Genomic DNA, 15,966 nt, shown 5'->3' with positions numbered 1-15,966 from the left:
ATTGAGTTATTCTGCCTAACAGAAACCTGGTTACAGCAGGATGAATATGTTAGTTTAAATGAGTCAACACCCCCGAGTCACACTAACTGTCAGAATGCTTGTAGCACGGGCCGGGGTGGAGGATTAGCAGCAATCTTCCATTCCAGTTTATTAATTAATCAAAAACCCAGACAGAGCTTTAATTCATCTGAAAGCTTGACTCGTAGTCTTGTCATCCAAATTGGAAGTCCCAAAAACCAGTTTTATTGTTATTATCTATCGTCCACCTGGTCGTTACTGTGAGTTTCTCTGTGAATTTTCAGACCTTTTGTCTGACTTAGTGCTAGCTCAGATAAGATAATTATAGGGGTGATTTTAACATCCACACAGATGCTGAGAATGACAGCCTCACCACTGCATTTAATCTATTATTAGACTCTATTGGCTTTGCTCAAAATGTAAATTAGTCCACCCACCACTTTAATCATATTTAGATCTTGTTCTGACTTTGGTATGGAACTAGAAGACTTAAACAGTATTCCCTGAAAACTCCCTTCTGTCTGATCATTTCTTAATAACATTTACATTACCCTGATGGACTACCAGCAGTGGGGAATAAGTTTCATTACACTAGAAGTCTTTCAGAAAGCGCTGTAACTAGGTTTAAGGATATTATTCCTTCTTTTATGTTCTCTAATGCCATATACCAACACATTGCAGAGATAGCTACCTAAACTCTGTAAGTGAGATAGAATATCTCGTCAATAGTTTTACATCCTCATTGAAGACATCTTTGGATGCTGTAGCTCCTCTGAAAAAGAGAGCTTTAAATCAGAAGTGCCTGACTCCGTGGTATAACTCACAAACTCGTAGCTTAAAGCAGATAACCCGTAAGTTGGAGAGGAAATGGCATCTCACTAATTAGAAGATCTTCACATAGCCTGGAAAAAGAGTCTGTTGCTCTATAAAAAAGCCCTCCGTAAAGCTAGGACATCTTTCTACTCATCACTAATTGAGAAAATAAGAACAACCCAGGTTTCTTTTCAGCACTGTAGCCAGGCTGACAAAGAGTCAGAGCTCTATTGAGCTGAGTATTCCATTAACTGTTATATGGCTGGGGGGGGCCTGGCTGCCGGTTTGTTTTGTCTTTTTGTTTTCCTCCCAGGTGGCGTGCTTTGGGACTGAGTGGCTGTGTTGCTGAGGCTGTCAGGACCTCACCCTGATCACCTGCGACTCGTCAGGACTCACAGCTGAGGTGCATCTGGATGGACTGGAGCATGTTGGCATTTAAGACTGGAGTGCACAGTGTGTATTTGCCAGAGACTCGACCTTGTGACCAGACGGGTGAGATCGTCGTCTTGGGAGCCATCTCATCAGCAGCGGACGCTGAGAATGTCCAGGTTTGATGCACGGTCTGTGAAAGAGGAGGGGGTGAGGTCTCACGCTCGTCAGCACACTTCCTGAGGTACGTTGGATTTTGTGACTAACAGTTATACAGTCAGTAATGTGGGTGTCCCTCACACCTTATTGTATTGAGCTGTATGTTAGTCATGTATCAGCTTCCACTGCGGTGGAGTTTTGTGAACGGGATGTTCCATGCCTGCAGGTTGGGAAGCTGATCAGTAATCAAGCCAGGAAGTGTTTGCTGTTTGTACACCTTTAAGTGTTCTGTGTGTAGAGTGTGGACTCACATAATGGTTCCTCTTTCACAGACTCGGTTGTTGCGGCCACCTGGGGGGTGTCGGCGGGGTCCTTGGGTCCGAACAGCTTCTGGCTCCGGACCGTTAGCGCTGCTGGGAGCGCACCACGCCAGGCCGCACCTTTCTGTTATTACATTTCCACTGTTATGTATTAAATTCAGTTAGCCTTTGTACCGTGCTCTGCTTATTTCATACTGGGTCCTTCAAACGCTGGTCGGTTCTCCGAGCTGCGTCCGACACATAACATTAACTTTAACTAGTAATGACTTCATGACTTTCTTTGCTAAAAAAATTTTAACTATTAGAGAAAAAATTACTCATAACCATTCCAAAGACGTATCGTTATCTTTGGCTGCTTTCAGTGATGCCGGTATTTGGTTAGACTCTTTCTCTTTGATTGTTCTGTCTGAGTTATTTTCATTAGTTACTTCATCCAAACCATCAACATGTTATAGACCCCCATTCCTACCAGGCTGCTCAAGAGCCCTACCATTACTTAATGCTTCGATCTTAAATATGATCAATCTGTCTTTGTTAGTTGGCTATGTACCACAGGCTTTTAAGGTGGCAGTAATTAAACCATTACTTAAAAAGCCATCACTTGACCCAGCTATCTTAACTAATTATAGGCCAATCTCCAACCTTCCTTTTCTCTCAAAAATTCTTGAAAGGGTAGTTGTGAAACAGCTAACTGATCATCTGCAGAGGATGGTCTATTTGAAGAGTTTCAGTCAGGTTTAGAATTCATCATAGTACAGAAACAGCATTAGTGAAGGTTACAAATGATCTTCTTATGGCCTCGGACAGTGGACTCATCTCTGTGCTTGTTCTGTTAGACCTCAATGCTGCTTTGATACTGTTGACCATAAAATTTATTACAGAGATTAGAGCATGCCATAGGTATTAAAGGCACTGCGCTGCGGTGGTTTGAATCATATTTGTCTAATAGATTACAATTTGTTCATGTAAATGGGGAATCTTCTTCACAGACTAAAGTTAATTATGGAGTTCCACAAGGTTCTGTGCTAGGACCAATTTTATTCACTTTATACATGCTTCCCTTAGGCAGTATTATTAGACGGTATTGCTTAAATTTTCATTGTTACGCAGATGATACCCAGCTTTATCTATCCATGAAGCCAGAGGACACACACCAATTAGCTAAACTGCAGGAGTGTCCTTACAGACATAAAGACATGGATGACCTCTAATTTCCTGCTTTTAAACTCAGATAAAACTGAAGTTATTGTACTAGGCCCCACAAATCTTAGAAACATGGTGTCTAACCAGATCCTTACTCTGGATGGCATTACCCCTGACCTCTAGTAATACTGTGAGAAATCTTGGAGTCATTTTTGATCAGGATATGTCATTCAAAGCGCATATTAAACAAATATGTAGGACTGCTTTTTTGCATTTACGCAATATCTCTAAAATTAGAAAGGTCTTGTCTCAGAGTGATGCTGAAAAACTAATTCATGCATTTGTTTCCTCTAGGCTGGACTATTGTAATTCATTATTATCAGGTTGTCCTAAAAGTTCCCTAAAAAGCCTTCAGTTAATTCAAAATGCTGCAGCTAGAGTACTAACGGGGACTAGAAGGAGAGAGCATATCTCACCCATATTGGCCTCTCTTCATTGGTTTCCTGTTAATTCTAGAATAGAATTTAAAATTCTTCTTCTTACTTATAAGGTTTTGAATAATCAGGTCCCATCTTATCTTAGGGGCCCTCGTAGTACCATATCACCCCAATAGAGCGCTTCGCTCTCAGACTGCAGGCTTACTTGTAGTTCCTAGGGTTTGTAAGAGTAGAATGGGAGGCAGAGCCTTCAGCTTTCAGGCTCCTCTCCTGTGGAACCAGCTCCCAATTCAGATCAGGGAGACAGACACCCTCTCTACTTTTAAGATTAGGCTTAAAACTTTCCTTTTTGCTAAAGCTTATAGTTAAGGCTGGATCAGGTGACCCTGAACCATCCCTTAGTTATGCTGCTATAGACGTAGACTGCTGGGGGGTTCCCATGATGCACTGTTTCTTCTCTTTTTGCTCTGTATGCACCACTCTGCATTTAATCATTAGTGATCGATCTCTGCTCCCCTCCACAGCATGTCTTTTTCCTGGTTCTCTCCCTCAGCCCCAACCAGTCCCAGCAGAAGACTGCCCCTCCCTGAGCCTGGTTCTGCTGGAGGTTTCTTCCTGTTAAAAGGGAGTTTTTCCTTCCCACTGTAGCCAAGTGCTTGCTCACAGGGGGGTCGTTTTGACCGTTGGGGTTTTACATAATTATTGTATGGCCTTGCCTTACATATAAGGCGCCTTGGGGCAACTGTTTGTTGTGATTTGGCGCTATATAAAAAAAATTGATTGAATGATTGATTATAATTTGAATGAGTTTGTTGGTGTGCAAAAAGATTCCCTGGCATATTGATGAACAATTCAAAGCAATCAATGATCTATGTCAGACAAGGAAACTTCTTGAATTCTGGGGGCAAGCTCATAATGATGGTCTCTGGGTCTGGTCACCTCACGAGAAAGTTCATCTTTGTGCACATGATGTTTGTCCACTTCCAAAAGTAATCTCTCACTGTCGTCTCACCACACCCACTCAGATAACAGTTAAAATTAAAGATCAAGTTGCAATCAAACCAAACTAAGGAAAATTTGGTCCATAAATGAATGGCTGTTGTTGATTTTAGCCTGCCCATGATGACCTAGGAAATAGATTTTTTTTTTCAAATATAGACCATGTTAACCTTGTTTACAATTTACAAAGTGTGTTATCTCCACTCTCTCCATCTCTTTTCTGAGATTGCTTGCCAGATTCTGCTCTTCTTTCAGCACCACAATGTAATCGTTAAGCTGTTCATTGAGATTCTTCTGTTCTTTAAGTAGTCGCTGCACGTTGGCATTGGTGTCATTTTGGGGCATCCTTGTGTAACCTACTCATCTGTGGGGCATGGAGGGTTTTTTGTTGGAGCCAGCTGATCGTTGTCACTATTGCTGTGCACACTGTCAGTTTCACTGCCACCACTATCAGTTTCATCTTCAAATTGCAATTGTTTGGCACAATGGCGATTTGACAATGAAGTTGTACAACATTCATAGCGCTTCAAACGTTTGCCTGCTGTATCTTGGCTTGCTGGTTTTAGGGCAGAATACTGATGGCATATAATCTGGGTGGAGATGGCCTTTAACTGGTCGTCCTGGGGAAGAAGGGGGTGGCGAAAAAACAAGAGAAAGGTTTAGAATAGTTACAGCCCTACCTTACAATGTAGTAGCTATGCAATGAAGTTCATCTGTTGTGTGTTGGGGGGTTTGGCTGGACATTTTGGTGTTGTTTTCTTTTCTTTGCTCTCCAGGTGGTATGCAAACTGGTTTTTTCTGTGGAGAAGGTGCTGGCGGAAGAGTCCTTCACCTTCATCAGAACTATTGGCTGCACCTGCGGAGGATGTTCACGTGCAGGCCTAACGACTTGCAGCACCTGTGGATGATGCTCACGTGCAAACTTAAAGACTTTCAGCTGAAGCAGATAATGAGATGGCATTCTGCATTTAAGCCATGAGTGATATGAGCAGAATTGCCGGGAACTCGACCTTGTGACGTTCGTTTGTGAGACACTGAGGACCGCGCCAGGGTTTGACACATCTTGCCTGTGAAGGAGAATGGGTGAGGGACACATGCTGTCAGCACACATCAGAGGTGATGATTGTCTGAATAAGTGTTAACAGTAATTTGGTATTTTGTTACGCAGTATATTTGAACATTGATGAGAATTGTGCAGTTTGCTCCTCACTGTCGTGGCGTACGGATTGATGATCCTCCACCTGTTGTGAGAAGCTGCTCATTTACATAAAGTTTAAATTCAGACCTGAATGTGTTGCTGATAGTGTGTGCCTTTGAAGGATATTTATTGTAGCTCTGTTGACTTACCTCACCTTTTCCATCCTTCACAGAGTCAGTTTGTCGTATCCACCTGGGGGGTGTTCGGTGGTGAATCTGAGTCCAGAAGCGCCGGGCTTTGATCCATTTGGGCGCTGGAGAGCGCACCGTCCTTCACCTCGCCAGACAACCGAACATTTATGTTGTACACAAATTATTGCACAGGAGGGAAATAAATTTGTTTTGTTTTTTGGAACCGTTTTCTGGTTATTTAGCGCTGGGCCCTTGTCAGATGCTGGTTCGGTTCTCTGACCAGCGTCAGCACATAACATCATCAGTACACCAAAATATAACCACACAAACCAAAAGGTGCTAAATTAAAATAGCCGTGCAAGGAACATATCAAAAATTAATTTCATAATGTACCTGAATGATTGATTTAATTTGCTGAAATCTGGTGACCCTTGACCAAAATTAATTTTAATGTAAAAAATGTTTTTAAAAAATGTCTTTCTGTATTTATATTTTTGTTCAGTGTACATCACTACATGCATACTCCATTGCATATCACCCCAACATTGACCTTGTAAAATGGGAGACAAGTCTGCCAAAAAATTACAACATAAACAAGTAGCTACAGTGTTGGAACAGCAAAATTCCAGAATTGTTAAAAATACAGGCTTCATAATTGATCAATCTGGAAAGCACTAGCAGTTCTATCTTGGCATGCTTAGTTCCCTGAGCTTTCTCCCTCCCATTATGATATTTTGGGGCATTTTTACAAAAGCAACTATCAAATCTATCAAATCATAACTGATGTGTCACTAGACTTTCCTATCACAAAATGATCTGAACAAATTGCCAAAAACTTCAAAGGACTTCAGCATGTACCATCAGCATTGACACATTTGATCGTTTGATTATGTTACTTTTACAATGGAATGCAAGAAGTTTACTAGCAAACGGACAGGATTTTAAACAGTTTATCAACAGTAGAACTGAGAAACCAGATGTGATATGTATTCAAGAAACATGGTCAAAGCCTAGTTTGGATTTTGTTTTATTTGGCTATACTGGTGTAAGACAAGATAGGGAACAAGGACAGGGGGAGGGTGTGCTACTTTTATAAAGATGGGAGTACCCTATAGAGTAATACTCGTAGATACAGGCAAAGAGCATGAATATGTGGTGGTGGAAGTATGGACAGAAAGGAAGAAGATAGTGGTAATAAACTATTATAATCCATCCTTTTGGTCATCCTTGGATGACCAAAAGTCTACAGAATGCTTGTAGAATGAAAAATAGTCTTTACAAAATATTTATTAAATTGAAAACTAAGGAAGCTGAAAGAAAATATAAGCTATATAAGAATAAACTAACAGAGCTATTAAGAACTAGTAAAAAATTATATTATAGAAAACAACTGGAAAGGAATAAATGTGATACAAAAAAGGTTTGGGGAATATTAAAAGATCTTATGCAGCATGGAAGGAGAAAAAACAATATATCCAGATTATTTTATTGAGAAGGATAAAGATAACTATGAGATGAGTGAAACTGTAAATCATTTTAATGATTTTTTTGTTAATATTGGCCTGGATTTGGCCAATAAAATTCCTGGTAAAGGTCCTGATTCTCCAATACTTATTAAGAGAAATAGAAATTCATTTTTTCTCTCTCCTGTAGATGAACTTGAAATTATTACTATTGTTAGAAAATTTAAAAGTAAATCTTCAACTGATTTTCAAGATATTAATATGATACTGGTTAAACAAGTAATAGAAAGTATTGTCAAACCACTTGTATATATTTGTAATTTATCTTTTATAAAGGGAAACTTTCCAAGCAAAATGAAAATGGCTAAAGTTGTCCCTCTATTTAAAAGTGGAGATAAACACATTTTTTACAAACTATAGACCAGTTTCTTTACTCCCACAATTCTCTAAAATTTTGGAAAAGCTATATGATAATAGATTAGAGTCATTTATTGGAAAGTATGAAATTCTTAATGAATGCCAATATGGTTTTAGGAGTAAGCGGTCCACTTCAATGGCAGTAATTGAAACCATAGAGGAGATAACCAATACTATAGAGAGAAAGAAATATGCAGTTGGCATTTTTATAGACTTAAAGAAAGCTTTTGATACTCTTAATCATTCAATTTCGATTAAAAAATTAGAAATGTATGGTGTTAGGGGAGTTGCACTGCAATGGATACAGAGTTACTTAACGGAGAGAAAGCAGTTTGTGAAAATGGGTGAGTTTACATCAAATAACTTGGAGATTTTATGCTGAGTACCCCAAGGTTCAATTTTGGGAGCAAAGTTATTTAATTTATATATAAATGACATATTTAATATATCCAAAGTGATGAGAATGATTTTATTTGCGGATGACACAAACATATTTTATGCAAATGAAAATTATAGTGAATTTACCCATATTATTAATGAGGAATTGAATAAACTAAAAAGTTGGATGGACACAAATAAATTATCTTTAAATCTAGATAAAACTAAAATAATGTTTTTCGGAAATTACAAAGTAAACTCTGAGATAAAGATATGTATAAATGGTGTTCAAATTGAAAGAGTATCAGAATGTAAATTTCTTGGTGTAATAATAGATGAAAAAATAAGTTGGAAAAAGCACATTAGATATATACAGAGTAAAGTTTCCAAAAGTCTCGCAGTTATTAATAAAGTTAAATATTTGTTGGAGCATGATGCCCTTCGAGTGTTATATTGTACATTGATTTTGCCTTATTTAACTTACTGTATAGAAGTATGGGGTAACAACTATAAGAGTTCACTTCATCCCCTCGTTATATTACAAAAACGCGCAGTTAGAATTTTGCATAAAGTAGGATATCTAGACCACACAAATGAATTGTTTATCAGGTCAAAATTATTAAAAATGACTGATTTGGTAAAGTTTCATACTGCATTACTAATGTTTAAAGCCAATAAAAATGAACTGCCATGTAATATACAGAAACTGTTCTGTAAGAGAGAAGGACAGTATGGATTGAGGGGATGTGGTAACTTTATAGTAAATTATGTAAGAACTACTCTGAAAAGTTGGTGTGTGTCAGTATGTGGAGTTAAATTATGGAATCATTTGGATAACCACATTAAATTGTGTGGAAACATTATAAGTTCAAAAAGAAATATAAAGAAATTATGTTAGCACAGTACACAAACGAGTAAAAATGTTAATAGAGTTAGTAAGAAGTGTAGACGATTGCATAGACATTGAGCAGTACTTGGTGTATGACATTATGTCAGTAATGATCAGGGTGCAAGACTATTTGTAATTGCTTAGAAGGTAAAAATGTGTTAAACTTTAAATGAATTGAAAATAATGGAATGCCATTGATGCAATTGTTAGTACCTAACTATATTCTAATGTAGATATAAATGTAAATGTAAAATGTAAATATGAAATTGTTCTATTCTGTTTAGTTATGTTATTTTCTGATTTCTATCATATTTGAGTGTATTTAACTGTGGATGGTAACGGGTGTACGGGGTGGGCGTTTATAAGCTTTTGCTTCAGCCCATGCCCTTTCGGCTGCACCTAATTTGAGAAACTGAGTTATTGTTGTATTTTTCTTTTGTTTGTTTTTTATGTATGTTAGTAAGAGTTTATGTTGGTATTTTGTTTTGTTTATGTGCGTGCTGAATAAATTCATTCATTCATTCATTCATTCATGTAAAACAGCTAGAATTTGATGAACTAGAGAAAGTGAAAGGAGTTGATAGTGATAGTGTTATTTGGTGTGGGGATTTCAATGCCCATAATACATTAGGATGGTGAGAACTCTGATTAGAGTGCACAGTTCTTGTAATCTATCTGAGGAGGAGACATGGGGCCTATTCTGAAGTTAGTCAAAGCAAAGGCAAGTCTCAAGATAAGTATAATGTTTCATTCACTCTGGAAGAGTTGAAGGCTGCATTGGCTAAATGTAAGACATCAGCTCCTGGAAAAGATGGTTTGTTATTCACTGTTAAGATGATGAGGGAGGAAGGCAAGATTCCTTCTGGCTGGAAGGAGGTAGTTATTGTCCCCATCAGGAAACCAGGAAAAGATGCTAGTAACCCAGTAAACTAGACCAATAGCTTTAACATCTCATGTTGGTAAATTAATGGAAAGATTGGTTAATGGAAGAATAATACATTTAATTGAGGAAAGGGGGCTGATGACCAACTATCAGAGCAGATTTAGAAAAGGGAGAAGCACCACTCACTCTATCTTGTGCTTAGAAGATGAGATAAGGAAAGCTCAGGTAAACAAAGAGACTGTGGTGGCAATATTTGTAGATGCAGAGAAAGCATATGACATGCTCTGGGTGGAGGGCTTGTTAATCAAGATGGATATAATAGGAATAGGAGGAAATATGTTTAACTGGGTAATGGACTTCTTGAAGGGGAGAAGTATTCAGGTTAAGATAGGATCAGAAATATCAAGGAACTGTCTGGTAGAAAATGGAACCCCTCAAGGGAGTGTGATAAGCCCTACACTGTTTAATAATATGATAAATGATATTTTTACAAATATTAATTTAGGTATTGGTGACATTGTTTGCAGATGATGGAAGTTTATGTAAAAGAGGGAAAAATGTTAAATTAATTGTGGGAAAGTAACAAAAAGCTGTAACGAGGAAGAAAATTGGAGCAACTGTCAGAGGACTTTCAGTCATAGACTGAGACCACCCAGGTGCACCACAGAACACCACAGGAGGTCATTCCTACCTGTGACAATCAGACTGTATAATTCCTCCTCCTTCTGCAGGATGAATACATAACAAACGGAGTTATTCAGAGTTATGTGCAATATTGTCAATATTGCGCAATATATTTTTTGGTCATTTTGCATAATTTTGTTGCAAAAAAGATTGAATGATTTCTATTTAATACTAACACTTTCTGTAATTGTGTATTTAACTAACCATTGTTTACTGTTTACTGTTTCGGTCCTCTGGAAAAATAATTTCCTTTGGGATAAATAAAATTGATGTTTATCTTTAAAACGGACGTATGTTAACAATTTGGACAAAGTGTCAAGTTTAAATTATTGGGAGTTTGTTTTTGTTTTTTTTTTTCATTCAAGAGTTACATGGAGGGATCATATCATGAAAGTGGCTGACAAATGCAAAAAGGTGATGAACATAGTTGAGGTGTCTTGCTGGAGCTGGAGTGGGGAGCAGGTTTGGATGGCATCCTGAAAGCAAATTTATGTGTATTTAATAAGATCAAGAATGGAATATAGTTGCTTGGTGTAGACCTGAAAGCAGTTTCTGGAGGAAGTATTTTAGACATAGGGTTAAGTAGGAGGGGGAAGTGTTGGCTTTTTAAATGCTTGAAAGACGCTGGGCTCGAGGATTTAATCCTGCTATAACGGACTGATGCAGAAGGTGGCAGTAATGCAACAATAAGGATGCCGTTTGTTGTTAAACGCCATTGAAGAAGAAGAAGAAGAAGAAGAAGAAGACGGCAACGAGGTCGACGGCAGCAGCACCGCTTGCTGTTCTATCAAAGGTTAGTGGTTGGTTTAATTTCATAAAGCGGCCTCTGACTCAGAGTTTCGTTTTTAAGCCGACATCCGTTGTACGAGTAGAAGAAGGCGGTAGCATGGACAGCAGCTCCTGACTGCTGTCTGCTAACAGTCTGAATGATCTAGCGGAGAGTTAGCCCACACCCTTTAGCTTAAACGTTTCCCGACACTTTTGCCGATATCTCTGCTTTTCCTGTTTAAAGTTGTAGGTAAGTAAAGCTGTCGATCTGATTTTTTTGTTTGTTTCTTTCTTTCTTTTTTTTCTTCCTTCCTTTCTTCTCTCCAAAGCTTTGGTACGCTTTTTAAACTGTTTATTACAAAAATAGTCCCCCCCACCCTGTTAAAAATGCAAATGTACATTACTGTCACAGCAGACAGTCATCAGCGCTCTTTAGTGTACAGTATCAGGGCTGGATCCAGAGTGAAAATCTGACAGATGCATTTTTTCCCAATGATAAAATAAAAACCGTACGCGTCTTAATATTCAATAATCTTCGTTCTTCGTGTGCAACATACACTGTCACACTTCTTTTAATATATTTATTATACTTCATGGACCACAGTGAACACTTATTTGTATAAATATGTCCTAAAAAACAACACTATAACAAAAGTTAACTGTAAACAGGATCAAATTTATTGCCAAAATCTTTCAATTAAACCTGAATCTACATATGACTTTTTCAGTTGATAAAATCACTAAAAATATGACTGCATATATTCTTAATAATAATATATTGAGATACAGACAGTTCACAGAAGACATTTTCCATTGATACCAATCAAAATTAGAAACAGTCCAGCAGGTAACAATATTCATCATGTCCATGACTAAATATACTAAAACAAATACATCACAATTGTACAATGTGTACAATTGTGATGTATTTGTTTTCGTATGTTTAGATTTTGTTGTGATTTGGCACTTTATTCAATTCAATTTTATTTATATAGCGCCAAATCACAACAAACAGTTGCCCCAAGGCGCTTTATATTGTAAGGCAAGGCCATACAGTAATTACGTAAAAACCCCAAAGGTCAAAACGACCCCCTGTGAGCAAGCACTTGGCGACAGTGGGAAGGAAAAAACTCCCTTTTAACAGGAAGAAACCTCCAGCAGAACCAGGCTCAGGAGGGGCAGTCTTCTGCTGGGACTGGTTGGGGCTGAGGGAGAGAACCAGGAAAAAGTCATGCTGTGGAGGGGAGCAGAGATCAATCACTAATGATTAAATGCAGAGTGGTGCATACAGAGCAAAAAGAGAAAGAAACACTCAGTGCATTATGGGAACCCCCCAGCAGTCTAAGTCTATAGCAGCATAACTAAGGGATGGTTCAGGGTCACCTGATCCAGCCCTAACTATAAGCTTTAGCAAAAAGGAAAGTTTTAAGCCTAATCTTAAAAGTAGAGAGGGTGTCTGTCTCCCTGATCCGAATTGGGAGCTGGTTCCACAGGAGAGGAGCCTGAAAGCTGAAGGCTCTGCCTCCCATTCTACTCTTACAAACCCTAGGAACTACAAGTAAGCCTGCAGTCTGAGAGCGAAGCGCTCTATTGGGGTGATATGGTACTATGAGGTCCCTAAGATAAGAAGGGACCTGATTATTCAAAACCTTATAAGTAAGAAGAAGAATTTTAAATTCTATTCTAGAATTAACAGGAAGCCAATGAAGAGAGGCCAATATGGGTGAAATATGCTCTCTCCTTCTAGTCCCCGTCAGTACTCTAGCTGCAGCATTTTGAATTAACTGAAGGCTTTTCAGGGAACTTTTAGGACAACCTAATAATAATGAATTACAATAGTCCAGCCTAGAGGAAATAAATGCATGAATTAGTTTTTTCAGCATCACTCTGAGACAAGACCTTTCTAATTTTAGAGATATTGCGTAAATGCAAAAAAGCAGTCTTACATATTTGTTTAATATGCGCTTTGAATGACATATCCTGATCAAAAATGACTCCAAGATTTCTCGCAGTATTACTAGAGGTCAGGGTAATACCATCCAGAGTAAGGATCTGGTTAGACACCATGTTTCTAAGATTTGTGGGGCCAAGTACAATAACTTCAGTTTTATCTGAGTTTAAAAGCAGGAAATTAGAGGTCATCCATGTCTTTATGTCTGTAAGACAATCCTGCAGTTTAGCTAATTGGTGTGTCCTCTGGCTTCATGGATAGATAAAGCTGGGTATCATCTGCGTAACAATGAAAATTTAAGCAATACCGTCTAATAATACTGCCTAAGGGAAGCATGTATAAAGTGAATAAAATTGGTCCTAGCACAGAACCTTGTGGAACTCCATAATTAACCTTAGTCTGTGAAGAAGATTCCCCATTTACATGAACAAATTGTAATCTATTAGATAAATATGATTCAAACCACCGCAGCGCAGTGCCTTTAATACCTATGGCATGCTCTAATCTCTGTAATAAAATTTTATGGTCAACAGTATCAAAAGCAGCACTGAGGTCTAACAGAACAAGCACAGAGATGAGTCCACTGTCTGAGGCCATAAGAAGATCATTTGTAACCTTCACTAATGCTGTTTCTGTACTATGATGAATTCTAAAACCTGACTGAAACTCTTCAAATAGACCATTCCTCTGCAGATGATCAGTTAGCTGTTTTACAACTACCCTTTCAAGAATTTTTGAGAGAAAAGGAAGGTTGGAGATTGGCCTATAATTAGCTAAGATAGCTGGGTCAAGTGATGGCTTTTTAAGTAATGGTTTAATTACTGCCACCTTAAAAGCCTGTGGTACATAGCCAACTAATAAAGATAGATTGATCATATTTAAGATCGAAGCATTAAATAATGGTAGGGCTTCCTTGAGCAGCCTGGTAGGAATGGGGTCCAATAGACATGTTGATGGTTTGGATGAAGTAACTAATGAAAATAACTCAGACAGAACAATCTGAGAGAAAGAGTCTAACCAAATACCGGCATCACTGAAAGCAGCCAAAGATAACGATACGTCTTTGGGATGGTTATGAGTAATTTTTTCTCTAATAGTTAAAATTTTATTAGCAAAGAAAGTCATGAAGTCATTACTAGTTAAAGTTAAAGGAATACTCGGCTCAATAGAGCTCTGACTCTTTGTCAGCCTGGCTACAGTGCTGAAAAGAAACCTGGGGTTGTTCTTATTTTCTTCAATTAGTGATGAGTAGTAAGATGTCCTAGCTTTACCGAGGGCTTTTTTATAGAGCAACAGACTCTTTTTCCAGGCTAAGTGAAGATCTTCTAAATTAAGCCGATTAAATTGAAATTGAACGTTTTATTGAGTCTTAAAGTAAATAAATATGAAATTGGTCACTGGATCCTTAAACTTTGGACATAATAAACTCTACATGGTGGATCCTTGATCTCTGGACATAAATAGGAATAAACAAAATCTATAGTTTTTGTCAAAAGCATTTCCTTTCAGATATTATTGGCATAAATGTCACTCCATTTATCTGAGCTGAGCTCTTACAGCACGTCAGGATGTAATTTGTAAAGAAATACAGCACGTTTCATTTTGGGAGGAAAAAACATTTTAGTCAGTTGTAGTTTCTTGTCTGTATTACGTTTGTAAGATGTCATTTTATTTAAAGCAGCAATTCGTTTTGAAGTTATTCCGACCGGACTCTGTCTCAGTCGCGCAGTGTTTGGAACTGTGACAACGGAACGGAGAACGATTCTCGTTTCTTGACTGCAACAAGACAAGAGTCCCAGTTAGTGACTTTAATCCACACAAAAGTGACTCATGGTATTTTAATGGCTTTGAGAGGGGTTAAGAAGCGGACTTACCGCTTCTGAAGAGCAGCAGATCAAAGAGCCACAAGCCATTGAATTGAAGCATTGCTTCAGTGGTTCACGGCTTCAAAGTGGAGTCGCGCTGCAGAAACGGTTGATTACAGACCCGCTGCAGACCAAACCCTGAATATCTGACTTTATTTCTACGTCTGTATGACTCTGAAACTCGGAAAAATCCGTATAATTTACGGATAATAGGTTGACATGAAAACCACTGAAAAGCTGTGTTTACCGTGGGGACACGTTCGGCACTATTCGGGATTATTCAAGATTTTGTTTTTTTTTGTTTTTACCGATGACGAACGATGCGTAAAAAAATTGACCGATACGACTGCATCAGTCCAAACCTTTCTGGGGGATTCTGAGGCATTCCCAAACCATCTTCGAAACATAATCCCTCCAGAGTGTTCTGTGTTCTCCTCCCCCGTGTCTGGAAGACCTCCCGGAGGAGATGACCAGGGGAACATCCTCACCAGACACTCGAACAACCTTAGCTGGCTCCTTTCGATGGAAAGAAGCAGTGGCTCTACTCCAGATGACTCAAAATGTTACAGTTACACACTTCTTTTGGTGTCTGTGATTACGTGCAGCTCTATAATCTGTAATTGGATATGCTGCCTGAATGCGGTTTGCCAGAGTATTTCTATTTTGTTGTGATTTGGTGTCCACAATAAGTCTAGTCATCATGTAAGGGCATGTAGCTCTGGCCACCATTTTATGTTAGTTGGCAGAGGTAATAATGAATTATTAAATGGTCACACATATAGATAGATAGATAAACTTTATTGATCTCACAGAGGAGAAATTCACATGTTACGTCTTCTCTCATATGTTTCTTCATTCATCAGTCATGCTTGTCTGTAAAATGTAGTCTCCAGATTCATGTTTTCCCATTCTCATTGCTTCACCTGTAGCTAGTTAAATCCATCAGGTGTGCTCAGCAGCACGGTGGATTAGTGGTTAGCACTGTTTCCTCACAGCGAGAAGGTCATGGGTTCAGTTGCCACCTGTGGCCTTTCTGTGTGGAGTTTGCATGTTCTCCCCGTGATTGCGTGGGTTTTCTCCA

The 15,966-nt window shown here is 38.5% G+C and overlaps 1 protein-coding gene across 1 annotated transcript in view; it reads left to right on the top strand.

Moving 5' to 3' along the window:
• Nucleotides 1-11,033: 11,033 nt before the first annotated feature.
• The window catches only part of snap29 (synaptosome associated protein 29), a 25,739-nt gene continuing 20,806 nt past the window's right edge, over nt 11,034-15,966 (top strand). Inside the window, exon 1 of the mRNA XM_034170732.1 lies at nt 11,034-11,094. The gene's annotated coding sequence lies outside the window, so the exon portion shown is untranslated. The remainder of the gene's footprint in view (nt 11,095-15,966) is intronic.

The sequence above is a fragment of the Thalassophryne amazonica genome, chromosome 5, assembly GCF_902500255.1.
Source record: "Thalassophryne amazonica chromosome 5, fThaAma1.1, whole genome shotgun sequence".
NCBI lineage: Eukaryota > Metazoa > Chordata > Actinopteri > Batrachoidiformes > Batrachoididae > Thalassophryne > Thalassophryne amazonica.
This window is presented reverse-complemented; position numbering and strand designations above follow the sequence as displayed.